The sequence below is a fragment of the Cebus imitator genome, unplaced genomic scaffold, assembly GCF_001604975.1.
Source record: "Cebus imitator isolate Cc_AM_T3 unplaced genomic scaffold, Cebus_imitator-1.0 Scaffold67, whole genome shotgun sequence".
NCBI lineage: Eukaryota > Metazoa > Chordata > Mammalia > Primates > Cebidae > Cebus > Cebus imitator.
Genome location: NW_016107382.1, coordinates 2,538,003 through 2,554,793, shown reverse-complemented (window position 1 = coordinate 2,554,793; position 16,791 = coordinate 2,538,003). Strand labels below are relative to the sequence as shown.

The 16,791-nt window shown below is 36.4% G+C and overlaps 1 long non-coding RNA gene across 1 annotated transcript in view; it reads left to right on the top strand.

Moving 5' to 3' along the window:
• Positions 1-16,791, top strand: part of LOC119471628 — a 33,093-nt gene that overhangs the window by 15,239 nt on the left and 1,063 nt on the right. The window contains exon 2 of the long non-coding RNA XR_005200689.1: positions 4,326-4,459. This is a non-coding gene — a long non-coding RNA (uncharacterized LOC119471628). The remainder of the gene's footprint in view (positions 1-4,325; positions 4,460-16,791) is intronic.

Below are 16,791 nucleotides of genomic sequence, written 5' to 3'. Positions count from 1 at the left end.
AATATATATATATATACATATAAAATATATATGTACACACACATATATTCCATAATACACCCTCATTACATCAGGTGGCATGCAGACTCATTTTCTGCAACCAAATGAGCCTAACAAAATAATCACACTATAATTTGCCTTGAATTTTCCACATGCAGTTTTCCAACTTTTTAGTTCCAAATTGTGATTTGGCTACAGTGTGCTATGCTCTGGTGATAAATGAAACATGAAAATTGCTCATGCAGAAGTAAAAAAAAAAAAATAAAAGTAGAGTCATGGTTGCTTTTCCTATTTACTAACATGAGTAAGATCTTCATTTAAAAAACACATTTTGAAGTACCAAATTGATTCAATTTATTAAACTGCTGTTTTAGAGAATTTCTGAATTACCAGTGTTTTAGAGTGCTGTGTACTCTTTGAATATTAGTAATGATGATGGTATAATACTTTTCAAAAAGTAGGATTCTCTTCGGGTGCCCCTTTTTATAGATAGTTTTTAAAATTACACATTGCTGTGTCACTCTAAAGGTAAAAGACAGTCACACCTTAGGATCCTAGAACTAAGAAAATATTTTTTTTTTTTTAGCCTGGTACTGACTGGGAAATTAAAATACCTACAGTAGTAATTCTGTTTTTAAAATAACAATAATCATTAATAATAAATTCCAAGTCTGGAAATCTTGGTAGCCAGGTTGGGGTCTGAGAGATTCCAACACAAGGGACTGGCTGTAGGCAAGAGCTCAATGACATGATAATCTATAATAAGGTCCAGAATAGGCATGACTCTTGACATAAAATCTTCATCTTTAGCCTTAAAGTCACGGCATTCCCAGGAGATTTTTTGGATTAGTAGTGTAACTAACAAATGTCTTTCTCCAATTAATCTTTGAAGTTCTTATCTATTCTTTGGGAGGAAGACCTTCTCCTGAAGCTTATAGTCATCGTCGTTATCACCACTACCAACGTTTTCCAAGACTTTGAGAACCTGGATAGTCATACCACGTCAGTCTCTTTGCAGTTTTCTGTGGCACTGGAAATGGCTAGTGAAGATCAGGTTTCCACTTCAGGGCCAGGCTAGGGCGAGGCCAGTGAGCCCCCAGGGCACAAAATACAGGCAGGCTCTGCTTTCAGCTTTATGCAAGTGCTGGCTCGGCACTGAACCTTATAATTTTAATTTTGTTCTTTTACTCTTTTATTTTAATCATTTTATTTATACTTTATAATTTTTTAAAAAGCTGCTGCTTTTAAAGAGAACAGCCAATTTTTAAAGCAGTTTTACAGTCACAGAAAAATTGAGTGAAAAATACAGAATTCCCTAACACTCCGTATTCCACACAGAGACAACCTCTCTTACTATCAATATCCCTCAGCAGAATGCTATAATTTTTCCAATGGGTAAATCTACATGGACACATCCTTATCACTTACAGTCCATAGTTTACATCAGGGTTCTGGATGTTTACTCAGTGGATTCTGGCATATGTATAATGACATATCCATCATTATATTACCATACAGAATAGTTTCACTCACCTAAAAATTTTCTGTATTCTACCAATTCATACCTCCTTCTTCCCTGACTCTTGGCAACCCCTGATCTTTTTACTGTCTCCATAGTTTTGTCTTTTTTACAATGTCTTAGGGCTGGAATCATATACTATGTAGCCTTTTCAAATTGGCTTCTTTCACTGAGAAATGTGTATTTAACTTTCCTCTGCCTTTTCATAGCATGATAATTAATTTTTAGTGCCAAATAATATTACATTGCCTGCATGTACCACAGTTTATTTATCCATTCACCTACTGAGAGATGTCTGTGTTGCTTCCAAGTTTTGGGCATTATGGATAAAGCTGCTATGAATAACCATGTGGAGGTTTTTATGTGGACGTAAGTTTTCAACTCCTTTGGGTAACTATCAAAGACCATGATTGCTTGATCATATGGCAAGATTCTGTTTAGTTTTCTAAGAAACTGCCAAACTGCCTTCCAAAGTGGCTCAACTATTTTACATTCCCACCAGCAATAAATGAGAGTTGGTTTTTTCCTATTTCCTGTCTTAGTCAGTGTGGGCTGCTATAACACAATACCATATTCTTGGTGGCTTCAACAACAGCCATTTATTTCTTACAGTTCTGGAAGCTGGAAGTCTGAGATCAACGTGACAACAAGATCAGGTTCTTGTTACAAACCCTCTTCTTTGGTTACAGACAACTGTCTTCTTTTTGTATCCTTACATGGTGAAGAGAGAAAGAGAAAGCAAGCTCTCTTGTGTTTCTTCTTTTAAGGGCATTAATCCCCTCATCAAGGCGTCATGCTCATCACCTAATTATCTCCCAAAGGCCCTGTTTCCCAATACAGTCACTTCGGAGATTAGGATTACAACATATCAATTTGGGAAGGAACACAAATGTTTAGTCCAGAGCAATCCACATCTTTCCAGCATTCAGTGTCAGTGTTTGGAATTTTGACCTTCCTAATAGGTATGTAGCGGTATTTCAATTGTTTTAATTTGCGGTTCCCTAATAATATATGATGTTGGGCATCTTTCCATATGCTGCTATCCCATTTTTTTGTCTTCTTTGATGAGGTGTTTTCGTTTTAGTTCGGGTTTAGTCATGTTTTAATGCAGGACTTTTGCTCATTTTAAATTGGACTTTTTATTATTGAGTTTGAGGAGTTCTGTGTATATTTTGATCACACTCTTTTATCAAATATGTCTTTTACAAATATTTTCTCCCAGTCTGTGGCTTCTTTTCTCATTTTTTTGATGGTATCTTCACAGAGAAGTTTGTAATTTTAACAAAATCTATCATATTAATTATTTCTTCCATGAATTGTATCTTTGGTACTGTATCTAAAAAGTCATTGCCATACCCAAGGTTATCTAGATTTCCTATTTTAATATCTTCTAAGAAATTTATAGTTTTTCATTTGATTTGCTTTTTAAAAAGATCATTTTAGGCTCTGTAAAGTACGGATATGAAAAAAGCAAAAAATGGAAGAAAGGTGACCAGTAGTAAGAGGTTATTGCAGTAGTCTGCAACAGGAATGACAACTTTCGCAAGGAAAGTGAAAGTGGAAATGGAGAAAAGTAGATGAACTCAAAATCTCAGTCTGTTTTGGAGGTAGAATATTGACAGATATTTTATTGGAGAGGTGAGGAGGGAATGTAAAATCCAGAATAACTCCTAGCTGGTTCCCATCTGGTTTTGATGGCAGGCTGCTTCAGAGTCAATGGCCACTTAATTCTTAGGGACCTTTGAATTGCTTCAGTCAATCAGGACCTTACTAGGAGCACTGCTGCTTCTGGGAACAAAAAGGGCCTTAAATATGAAGCCCTGAAAGGAGGCCAATTTATTTTGAAAGCTACAAAAATATAAATGATTCCCTGCAAGACCAGTTAACTGTGCACACCACACAGAGTTTATTTCTAGTAACCGATATTACTCATAAGTTTTAGGAGCAATGTAACGTATTTCACTGGGAATAAAGTTGGTTTTCTAAAGCCCATGCGTTGCCAAAATTCAAATGCTTATCAATAAAATATGGTAGTTGTGCTCTATTTTTGGATGTATGAGAACATATGTATTTTACTTTGTATACTTTGCCTTGGGTGTGTGAATGTTTTTCCTGCAGAGTTTTGTAAAACTGGGAGCCTAATTGACATAGTTTCATTTCAATACAGATTGTTGTACCTACACGTAGACGTACTTACATTATAGATTATTACTGAAAACATTTAAATCTGAGTATTAAAATTAAAACAGTAAAACTGATAATCACTATTAATGTGCAAAAACAAACATTTCTTAGTCTCCCTGATTTTAATAAAGAATTCACCAAAATGTGAATATTCTGGTTTTTTTATTTTTCCCTTTACTCAGTACTAACTATTTTGGTGAATGTCTTTTTCCTTTGGTTTGGTTTTAGTTCAGGTATGCGTGGTAGATGGAATAATGGCTCCCATAAAAGCAAGGAAAGGCCAAGAGGGAGGGTTTTCATGCTTGAATGCCTAATAACAAAAACTGTTACAAAGGACTTGGTAAAAACCAGTCTTGCACAAAGGTCAACACAACCTTACACAAACAATCCTTCTCTGAGGACATCTGCCCAGCAACTGTCTGTCCCAAACTGGGTTGGTGCCACCAAAGATAATTATCTCAAAACAATTACATAATTCTCCTCTTTAAAAACGTTTGTCTTCTTTTACCTTCCTGTCTATACACATAGTATACTATGGCATGAGTTTTCCCATTCCAATTCCTTATTTATTTCTGAATAAATGTCATTTCTTTTAGACATCCTCTCTATGTTTGTTATGTAGGTTAACAAAATGGTGTCAGAAGTGGGATCTTATATAAGGTCACCTTCAGAAGGAATTAACAGTTCTTGGAATCAGCGTACAGTACTCACTGGAGCCCTTTGAACTCTGTTTCCACAGCCTGCCTTTCTGCCTTGGTGAGTCTTCTGTCACACTGAGCCTTCCATTTTTTGGTTGAAGCTCTTCCGTTATTCAGAATCTAATTTGGATAAGGCTGCCTTAATAAAGAACCTTGCAACCCTCCTGAGGTAACAAAGGACTTCTTGTCTTTTCTGGCAAGTCTATTCTTGCATAAAGTCAAGTGTCCAGGTTTGAGATCCCTGATTTCTACAGAAGTTATATCTTTGAGACATATCTTTTCTGTCAAATTCATTATTAATTCTGTGTGTCTAATTTAATATTTTGTTTGATCTGCATGCCTGGCTTAAAAATTTTTGAGAACAGTCTTACCTTGGTCGGATTTTGGTTTGCTTATATGTGTCTGTGAACGATTCAGCTCTTTTTTCTTGCTTATTTCTAAACATCTCTCAAGAGCAAAAATAAAATTCCTAAATGGTGGATACAGGATGACTAATTAAAAGCCACTAGGGCAGTCACCACAGTTTAAAACACCAGTCAAAATTGCTGATATACTCTGATAAGATATATGTAATTTTCTTTGCTCCAGGAGTTTAATAAGAAATGGAATGAGATTCTCAAACATTAAGACTTCCCACGTTATTTGGGACTTCAGCTGGCTACATATTATGACCATTCTCATTCATATTTTTTAAATTAACTAATTTATTTTTTCCATAAGTTATTGGGGTACAAGTGGCATTTGGTTACATGAGTAAGTTTTTTAGTAATTTGTGAGATTTTGGTGCACCCATCACCCAAGAAGTCCACACTGCAACATATGTGTATGTAGTCATTTATCCCTTGGCCCCTCCTACTCTTCTTCCCAAGTTCCCAAAGTCCATTGTATCATTCTTATGCATTTGCATCCTCATAGCTTAGCTCCCACACATGAATGAGAATATATGATGTTTGGTTTTCAACTCCTGAGTTACTTCACTTATGATAATACTTTCCAATCTCATCCAGGTCACTGCAAATGCTGTTAATTCCATTAATTCATTCAATTTATTCCAATATATATATATATATATATATATATATATATATATGGCACAGTTTCATTATCCACTCATTGATTGATGGGAATTTGGGTTGGTTCTATGAATTTGCTATTATAAATTGTGCCACTATGAACATGTGTGTGCAAGTATCTTTTTCGAATAATGATTTCTTTTCCTCTGGGTAGATACCCATGGTGGTATTACTGAATCAAAAGGATGTTCTATTTTTAGTTCTTTAACAAATCTCCACATTGTTTTCCATAGCGTCTGTACTAATTTACAATCCCAACAGCAGTGCAGAAGTGTTCCCTCTTCACCATATCCACACCAATATCTACAGTACAGCATTTTAATTTTTTTTATTATGGCCATTCCTACAGGAGTAAGGTGGTATTGCACTGTGGTTTGGATTTGCATTTAACTGATCATTAGTGATGTTGAGCATTTTTTTCATATGTTGTTGGTCATCTGTATATCTTTTTGGGAAATTGTCTTTTCATGCCCTTAGCCCACTTTTTAAAAAAATTTTAAAAATTTATTTATTTTACTTTAGGTGCATACTATATCTGGCATTTCTCTCCATGTTATCCCTCCCCACCCTCCCCTCCCTCCCCACCCACCGCTGTCTCTCCCCTACCCCCTCCAACTGCCCCAGTGTGTGATGCTCCTCTCCGAGTCCATGTATTCTCGTTGTTCAACACCCAACTATGAGTGAGAACATACAGTGTTTGTCTTTCTGTTCTTGTGTCAGTTTGCTGAGAATGATGGTTTCCAGATTCATCCAAGTCCCTACAAAGGACACGAACTCATTGTTTTTTTTTTTGGCTGTGTAGTATTCCGTGGTGTATATATACAAGTACCATATTTTCGTTGTCCAGTCTATCATTGATGGGCATTTGGGTTGGTTCCAGGTCTTTGCTTAGCCCACTTTTTGATTGGATTGTTTGTTTTCTTCTTGCTGATTTGAGTTTGCTGTAGATTTTGGACATTATTCCTTTGTCAGATGTATAGACTGCATAGATTTTCTCCCACTCTGTTGGTTGTCTGTTTAGTCTGCTAACTGTTCCTTTTGCCATGCAAAAGTTCTTCAGTTTAATTAGGTTCCAGCTATTTATCTTTGCTTTTACTGCATTTGCTTTTGGGTTCTTGGTCATGAAGTCTTTGCCTAAGCCAATATTTAGAAGGGGTTTTCCAATGTTATCTTCCAGAATCTTTATGGTTTCAGGTCTTAGATTTAAGTCCTTGATCCATCATGCATTGATTTTTGTATAGAGTGACAGATAAGGATCCAGTTTCATTCTTCTACGTGTGGCTTGCCAATTATCCCAGTACCACTTGTTGAATGGAGTGTCCTTTCCCCACTTCATTTCCCCACTTTAAGTTTTCCACACTCTATGTTTGTCAAAGGTCAGTTGGCTGTAAGTTGGGTTTATTTCTGGGTTCTCTATTTTGTTCCACTGGTCTATGGGCCTATTTTTATACAAGTACCATGCTGTTTTGGTGACTATAGCCTTATAGTATAGTTTGAAATCAAGTAGTGTGATGACTCCAGATAAGTTCTTTTTGCTTAGTCTTGCTTTGGCTATGCAGGATCTTTTTTGGTCCCATGTGAATTTTAGAATTTTTTTTTCTAAGTCTGTGAAGAATGATGGTGATATTTTGTTGGAGATTGTGTTGAACTTGTAGATTGTCTTAGGCAATATGGTCATTTTCATGATATTGACTCAAATCCATGCATGAGCATGGGATTAGTTTTCATTTGTTTGTGTTGGCTATGATTTATTTCAGCAGTATGTTGTAGCTTTCCTTGTAGTGTCTTCCAACTCCTTTGTGAAGTGTTCTCCTAAGTATTTTATTTATTTTTATTTTGCAGCTATTATAAAAGGGGTTGAGCTCTTGATTTCATTCTTCACTTGGTCACTGTTGGTGTATAGAAGAGCTACTGATTTATGTACATTAACCTTGTATCTGGAAACTTTGCCGAATTATTTCATCAGTTCCAGGAGCTTTCTAGAGGCATTCTTAGGTTTTTCAAGATAAACAATCATCAGCAGTGACAGTTTGACTTCCTCCTTACTGATTTGGATGCCCTTTATTTCTTTCACTTTTCTGATTGTTCTGGCTAGGACTTCTAGTACTGTGTTGAAGAGGAGTGGTGATAGTGGGCATCCTTGTCTTGTTCCAGTTCTCAGAGAGAATGCTTCCAACTTTTCCCCATTCAGTATTATGTTGGCTGTGAGGTTGTCATAGATAGCTTTTATAACATTAAGATATGTCCCTTGCATGCCGATTTTGCTGGGAGTTTTAATCATAAAGAGAGGCTGAATTTTGTTGAATGGTTTTTCTACATCTATTGAGATGATTGTGTGGTTTTTGTTTTTAATTCTGTTCATGTGGTGTATCACATTTATTGACTTGCATATGTTAAGGCATATCTGCATACCTGGTATGAAACCCATTTGATCATGGTGGATTATCTTTTTGATATGTTGATGAATGTGGTTAGGATTTTGTTAAGTATTTTAGCATCAATGTTCATCAAGAATATTGGTCTGTAGTTTTTTTGTTTGTTTTTTGGTTATTCCCTTTTCTGATTTTGGTATTAGAGTGACACTGGCTTCATAAAATGAATTGGGGAGGGTTCCTTCTTTCTTTATCTTATGGAATAGTATCAAAAAGACTCTTCTTTGGATGTCTGGTAGAATTCTGCTGTGACTCTGTCTGTGGTCCTAAACTTTTTTATGTTGGTAATTTTTAAATTACCATTTCAATCTCGGTGCTTGTTATTGGTCTGTTCAGGGTAACTAATTTTCCTGATTTAAGCCAGGAGTGTTACATTTTTCCAGGAATTTATCCATCTCTTCTAGGTTTTCTAGTTTATGTGCATAAAGGTGTTTATCGTAGATGTGAGTAATCTTTTGTATTTCAGCGGTGTCAGTTGTATTATTTCCTGTTTTGTTTTCAGTGAGATTATTTGGATTTTCTCTCTTCTTTTCTTTGTTAATCTTGCTAATGGTCTATCAATTTTATTTATCTTTTCAAAGACCCAGGTTTTTGTTTCATTTACCTTTTGTATTGTTTTCTCTCTGTTCATTTGATTTCATTTCCTTTAGTTCTGCTCTGATCTTGGTAATTTCCTTTATTCTGCTGGGTTTGGGTTTGATTTGTTCTTGTTTCTCTAGTTCCTTGAGGTGTGACCTTAAGATGTCAGTTTGTGCTCTTTCATCTTTTTGATGTAGGCATTTAGTCCTATGATCTTTCCTCTTGGCACTGCCTTTGCTGTATCCCAGACATCTTCATAGGTTGTGTCATTATTGTCATTTAGTTCAAAGAATTTTATAATTTTCATCTTGATTGCATTTTTGACCCATTGCTCATTCAGGAGCAGGTTATTTACTTTTCATGTATTTGCATTGTTTTCAAGGTTCCTTTCAAAGGAGTTGATTCCCAGTTTTATTCCACTATGGTCTGAGAGAGTGCTTGATATAATTTCAGTTTTCTTAAATGTATTGAGGCTCATTTTATGGCCTATCTTATGGTCTGTCTTGGAGAAAGTTCCATGTGCTGTTGAATAGAATGTGTATTCTGTAGTTGTTGGATGGAATATTCTGTATGTATCTGTTAAGTCCATTTGTTTTAAGGTATAGTTTAAATCCATTGTTTCTCTGTTGACTTTCTGTCTTGATGATCTGACTTGTGCTGTCAGTGGAGCATTAAAGTCTGCCACTATTTCTGTGTTGCTGTATATCTCATTTCTTAGGTCTATTAGTAATTGTTTTATAAATTTGGGACCCCTAGTGTTAGATGCATATATGTTTAGGATTGTGATATTTTTCCTCTTGGACAACGCCTTTTACCATTATATAATATCCCTCTTTGTCTATTTTAACTGCTGTTGCTTTAAAATTTGTTTTCTCTGATATAAGAATAGCTATCCCTGCTTGCTTTTGGTGTCCGTTTGCATGAAATGCCTCTTTCCTTCCCTTTACCTTAAGTTTATGTGAGTCCCTATGTGTTAGGCGAGTCTCCTGAAGGCAGTAGGTGGTTGATGAGTTCGTAGCCATTCTATAGTTCTATATCTTTTAAGTGGAGCATTTTGGCCATTTTACATTAAATGTTAGTATTGAAGTGTGAAGTACCATTGCATTCATCGTGCTTTCTGTTGCCTGTGTCCTTTTTGTTTGTTTTTTGTTTTTGCTTTTTAACATGTGTTTTAATTTTATAGGTCCTATGTGATTTATACTTTTTAAAGGCTCTGTTTTGATGTGTTTCCAGGGTTTGTTTGAAGACTTAGAGCTCCTTTTAGCAGTTCTTGTAGTTGTGGCTTGGTAATGGCAAATTCTCTCAGCGTTTGTTCGTCTGAAAATGACTGTATCTTTTCTTCATATATGATGCTAAGTTCCACTGGACACAAAAATTCTTGGCTAATAATTGTTTTCTTTGAGGAGGTTGAAGATAAGGCCCAATCTCTTTTAACTTATAGAGTTTCTGCTGAGAAATCTGCTGTTAAACTGATAGGTTTTCTTTTATACGTTAGCTGGTGCTTCTGTCTCAGAGCTCTTAAGATTCTTTCTTTTGTCATAACTTTGGATAACCTGATGACAATATACCCAGACAAAGATCTTTTGGTGATGAATTTTCCAAGTGTTCTTTGTATTTCTTGTATTTGGACGTCTAGGTCTCTAGCAAGGCTGTGGAAATTTTCCTCAATTATTCCCCTGAATATGTTTTCCAAGCTTTTAGAATTCTCTTCTTCCTCAGGAACACCAATTATTCTTAGGTTTTGTCATTTAACACAATCCCAGACTTCTTGGAGACTTTGTTCAGATTTTCTTATTATTTTTCCTTTGTCTTTATTAGATTGGGTTAATTCAAAGATGTTGTCTTCAAGCTCTGAACTTCTTTCTTCTACTTGTTCAATTCTATTACTGATATTTTCCAGGGCATTTCACATTTCTAAAAGTGTGTCCAAAGTATCCTGAATTTTTAACTGTTTTTTCTTTAAGCTGTCTATTTCCTTGAATATTTCTCCCTTCACTTCCTGTATCATTTTTTGGATTTTCTTGCATTGGGCTTCACCTTTCTCTGGGGTACCTCCCTGATTAGCTTAATAACTAACCTCCTGAATTCTTTTTCAGGTAAGTCAGGGATTTCTTCTTGGTTTGGATCCACTGCTAGTGAGCTAGTGTGATTTTTGAGGGGTGCTGAAGAGCCTTGTTTTGTCGTATTACTAGAGTTGGTTTTCTGGTTCCTTCTCACTTGCGTAGGCTCTGTCAGAGGGAAGGTCTAGGGCTGAAGGTTGTTGTTCAGATTCTTTTGTCCCATGGAGTGTTCGCTTGATATAGTACCCCTCCCCTTTTCCTATGGATGTGACTTCCTGTAAGTCTGCAGTGATTGTTGTCTCTAATCTGGGGTTAGCCACCCATCGAGTCTACCTGGTTCCAAGCTGGTGCTGGGGTTTGTCTGCAGAGTCCTGTGATGTGAACCATCTATGGGTCTCTCAGCCGTGGAGACCAGTGCCTGTCCCAGTGGAGCTGGCAGGGGGATGCAATGGACTTTGTGAGGGTTTTAGCTTTGGTGTTTTAATGCTCTATTTTTGTGCTGGTTGACCTCCTGCCAGGAGGCGCTTTCCAGAAAGCATCAGCTGTAGTAGTATAGAGAGGTGCCAGCAGTGAGCATGGCCCCAGAACTCCTAAGATTATATGTCCTTTGTCTAACACAACCAGGGTAGATAGGGAAGGACCATCAGGTGTTGGTGGGGCTAGACATGTTTGAGTTCAGACTCTCCTTGGGTGGGCCTTGCCACAGCTGCTGTGAGGTATGGCAGTGAAATTCCCAGTCACTGGAGTTGTCTACCTAGTTGGATTATGGCTGCCTCTGCTGAGTCATGGAAGTTGTCAGGGAAGTGGGGGAAAGCCAGCTGTCACAAACCTCACCCAGCTCCCATGCAAAGCAAAGGACTGGTCTCACTCCAACCATGCTCCCCCAAACAGCCCTGAGTCTGTTTCCAGGCAGAGGGCATGACACAGTTGAAAACTTGCCCTAAGTTACCCAAGTCCCAGCTGTGAGAGAAAGGGGCTTGGTCCTTCCCTTGCCTGTGGAGTCTGCACACAAGATTTTACGCCTTCCCCTAGTTCTGGCTAGGAGGTTTCTTGCCCTACTCAAATTGTTACAAAGTTCAGCTAGAGATGTCCTTCTCCCTGTGGAGTTATACCCTCTGCTCCTCTGGTCACCTACCTGATGGATCTCTGTGGTGCCAGGCAGGAATATGGCCTGCTAGGGGAGGCAGCGAGCTCCCAGGGCCTTTCCACTGCTTCCTCTACCCCTGTATTTCATTTGGCTCTCTAAACTGGCTTAGCTCCAGATAAGATCAGAAACTCCTCCCGCAAACAGACCTTCAGGTTCTCCAGTGGGGGTGCGTGTTTGGGAGAGGAGTGTCTCTCTTTCCCAATTCTGCAGTTGGGGCACTCACAGTTTTTGGGGTATCTCTAAGTCCTGTAGGAGCAGTCCACTTCCTTGAGAGGATCTGTGGGTCCTCTTAGGACTGCTGGTTTGTTCTTGTAGTTGATCTAGAGCTAAAATTTACAATGAGAGCTTCCGTAAGCTGCTTTGTCCAGAGCTGGAATCTAGTCATGCCTCCTGTTGGCCATCTGACTCCCTTCCTCATGCACACCAGAAAGAGATTCTAACTGATAAGAAAATTATGTCAAGGAAAATTGAGAGCTCAAATTGTCATTATTTGAACTCTCTAAAAAAAAAGACTTGCCACTATAGAGTTAACATGTAAAGCTTTCTTAGTTTTCTGTCTCACTATCTGTTTTTATACCTACTTTGAATCAGTTGAGTCTTTTGCAGGTGTTGAGAAAACTCACTGCTTATGGCATTCCAGCCAAGATTTTCTTTAAAATTCTTAAAGGGTTTTTAAATTAATTGCTTTGCAGATTACAACAGCTCCATGGCAACCAACAATGTAAATACTTTTTGAAAATGTAAATTTAGGCTTGCCTGACTAATAATTGCTTAGGGTGATGGAAAAGTTAATTAAAGGTTTAATGGTCTATAAGAAAAAGACCTAGGTAACATTTTACAAAAATTAGGTTCTCAGATGAAATAGCTCAAAATCTTGAGCTCAATGCTGTAAAAGCAATGAAACAAAACAAAACAGCAAAAGCAAAAACTTCTCATTTTTTTTCATCTAAAGTGATTAGTCAAACAAACAAGAGCAGCAAACAAAAGACAGGTTCATTACTAATTCAAGGCCATTTGAAGATTTTGTTTTCATTATACAATTCATTCAGTTCCAGCTAAAGTTAAAACATTAAAAATTTAATCATAAACTCATTTGAAACTAGAAAAAGGAAAAAATACGGTGAAAATAAATTAAACCAAACTGCTTTATATAAAATTTTCGGCAATAGTCTTCATTACATCACCTATTGAGACAAGTAAGATTTAGTCCTGTTAACAGGTCTCATTTTGTCAGAAATACAATTTGGATCCAACTGTCTTTTGTAAATCAGTGAGCCTGCATTACGCTCTCATGACTAAACTTCTAAAATAAAAGCTATAAAATCTTTATTTGTGTGTGCATATGTATGTGTTTAGGTATGTTTATGCATAAGTACATATATTATATGTTGTGTCTGCATGATAAAATCTGACAGTCAGCCAGAGGTCTCTTAAGGAATTTTATTCAGATTGGATTAGAAAAATAAGCATGCAGATAAAATATATAGTAATTAACCTAAATGCCTTTTAAGTGATCTAAGTAATAATAAAGATCAGAATCATAAATAAATAAAATTGAAATTAAAAAAATACAAAAGATCAACAAACAAAAGTTTCTTTTTTTTGATTAGTTATACAAAATTGACAAACCTTTAGCCAGACTAAGAAAAAAAGAGAGAAGACTGAAATAAAATCAGAGATGAAGGAGACATTACAACTAAACCACAGAAATTCAAAGGATCTTTACAGAATACAATAAGCAACTCTATGCCAATAAACTGGAAAAACTAGAAGAAATGGACGAATTCCTAGACACATACAGACTACCAAGATGGAACTATGAAGAAATTCAAAACCAGAATAGACAAGTAACAAATAATATGATTAAAGCCATAATAAAAAAAAAAATACACCAGTCAAGTACAGAACCCAATGTCTTCACTGCTGAACTTCACCAATTTAAAGAAAACTAATACAATCCTACTAAACTGTTCCAAAAAATAAAGGAAGAAGAAATACTTCTAAACTTATTCTACAAGGTCCATATTATTACCCTGAGACACTAGCTGGGTTAGCTAATGGAGTGCTTGTACCACCCCTCCCACAAACACAGGTAGCACAACTAGCAGTTCCAAAAGTGACCCCTTCCTTTCCTATGAGGAGAGGAGAGGGAAGAGTAAAGAGAACTGTCTTGCATCTTGGACACCAGCTCAGTCACAATAGGATAGGGCACTGGGCAGAGACATTAGGTACCCATTCCAAAACATAGTTCTGGATGACATTTCTAGACACTCTCTGGGACAGAAAGAAGCCTGCTACCTTTAAGGGAAGGACCCAATTATGGCAGGATTCATTACCTGCTGACAAAAGTGTCCTTGAGCCTTAAATAAAGAGCAATGATAGCCATGTAGTATAGCATGGAACTTGGGTGAGACTCTGAGATATGCTGGCTTCAGGTGAGATCCAGCACACTCCTGGCTGTGGTAGCTAGAATGAGAAACTCCTCATTCAGCTTGAGAGAAAAAAGTAAAGACTTTCTCTTACATTTTAGATAACAGCTCATATGCAGGGGTAGTGGAGTTGGGGAAGGATGTAGGTAAAGCACCAAGGAAAATCTTGAGGTTATGTATTCCTTGGTTCTTGGACAGGATTTCTTGACCTGCCCTAGCCCAGAGGAGAGCCCACTCTCCCACCCACTTTCATGACTGTTGTTCAAGATAGTATTCTAAGTTCTAGCTAGAGCAGTAAGGCAAGAGAATAAAATACAGGGCATCCAAATTGGAAAGAAAAAAGTCAAAATACTTTGTTTGGACATAATATCATCTTATATTTGGAAAAGCCTAAAGATTCCACCAAAAAGTATGAGAACTGATATAAAAATTCAGGAAAGTTGCAGGATATAAAATCAACATACAAAATCAGTAGCATTTTTATATGAACAAGAAATCAAGAAATAATGCCATTTACATTAGCTACAAATAAATAAAATACCTAGGAATAAACTTAACCAAAGAAGTGAAAGAGCTCTACAATCAAAAATTTTAAAACATTGATGCAGTAAATTGAAGAGGATACAAAAAAATATGAAAATATATTCCATGTTCATTGACTGGAGGAATCGGTATTGTTAAAATATCCATACTACTACCCAAAGTAATCTACATATTCAATGCAATCCGTATCAAAGTACACATACCATCCTTCATATAAATTCTTTTAAAAATTCAAAAATTTATATGGAACCACAGAACGCTCAGAATACGCAAAATGATCCTAAGCAAAAAGAACGAAACTGGAGGAATCATATTACGTGACTTCAAAGTATACTACAGAGCTATAGTAACCAAAAGAGCATGATACTGGCATAAAAACAGACACATAGAACAATGAACTAAAATAGAGAACCCAGAAATAAAATTAAACATCTACAGTAAACTTGTTTTTGACATACGTGTCAAGAACATACATCAGGGAAAGAACAGTCTCTTCAATAAATATTGTTGGAAAAACTGGACATTTGTATGCAGAAGAAAGAGCTCTGTCTGTCACCATATGGACAAATCAAATCAAAATGGCTTAAAGAATTAAATTTAAGGCCTTAAATTATGAAGCTACTAAAAGAAAACATAGGGGAAACTCTGCAGAATGTTGGACTGGGCAAAGATTTTTTGAGTAATGTTTTGGAAGCACAGGCAAACAAAGTAAAAATGAACTAATGGAAACACATCAAGTTAAAAAACGTATGCACAGCAAAGAAAATATTCAATAAAGTGCAGAGACCACCTACATAATGGGAAAGAATATTTCCAAACTATCCATCTGACAAGGAATTAATAACTGGAATATATACAGAACTCAAAAAACTCAATGCTGAAAACTATTAAAATCCAATTAAAAATGAACAAAAGATCTGTACAGACATTTCTCAAAAGAAGACATAGAAATGCCAATCAAAACTACAAAGAACTATCATCTTACCCCAGTTAAAATGGCTTTCATCCAAAAGACTGGAAACTACAAATGCTGGAGAAGATGTGGAGAAAGGGGAACTCTCGTTCGCTGCTCATGGGAAAGTAAATTAGTACAGTGTACAGAAAACAGTATGGAGATTTTTCAGAAATCTAAAAATAGAACTACCATATGATTCAACAACCCCGCTGCTAGATGTATACACAAACAAAAAGAAATCAGTTTAGTGAAGAGATATCTGTGTTCCCATATTTATTGTAGCGTGACTTAAACTAGCCCAGATTTGGAAGCAACCTAAGTGTCTATCAGCAGACAAATGGATAAAGAAAATGTGGTACATATATGCAATGGAATACTTTCCAATCATAAAAAAGAATGAGATGCTGTCATTTTCAATAACATGAATGGAACTGGAGGACATTATATGAAGTGAAGTAAGCCAGGCACAGAAAGAAAAACTTCACATGTTATCGCTCATTATATTGTATGACATAACAATAACTAAATACCCTTGTAAATTTCTAATTATAATGAAACTCCATCAGATAAAAAACTATGACTTTTCTAAGTCTCTGTCATCCAGTTATCGTTTCGAATTCTTCTATGAAGTTTTCTGAAATCAGATTCATAGAAAGGCTCTAACAAATATTCTTAAGAATTGGTTTCTAATTACTTTAAATGGGCCCAATCAAAATTTTCCAAAATTTTAATCAAGAAACTGATAGGTTCATAAAACTCCTAATAAAGATCAAGCAAAAGTAGAATTATTTACATTAAATTAAATAACTGATGACCCAGTGCTTTGGGAGGCTAGGTGGGAGGATAATTTGAGGCCGAGAGTTTTATATCAACATGGGCAGCACAGCAAGACCCCATCTCTGCAAGAAATTTTAAAAGTTAGTGTGGTGTGGTAGTGCATACCTCTGATCCTACCTGCTCAAGAGGGTGAGCTGGGAGGATCCCTGGAGTTCAGGAGTTCAAAGCTGCTGCAGTAAGCTATGACTGTGCCACTGCACTCCAGCCTGGGCAACAGAGTGAGATCCTGTCTCAAAAATAGCTGACGATAATATTTTCATGTATTTGATTTGAATCAGTGTTGATTCCTTTGTTTTTTATTGTTGTTGTTTTCCAGGTTTAAGGAAACTTCTTCT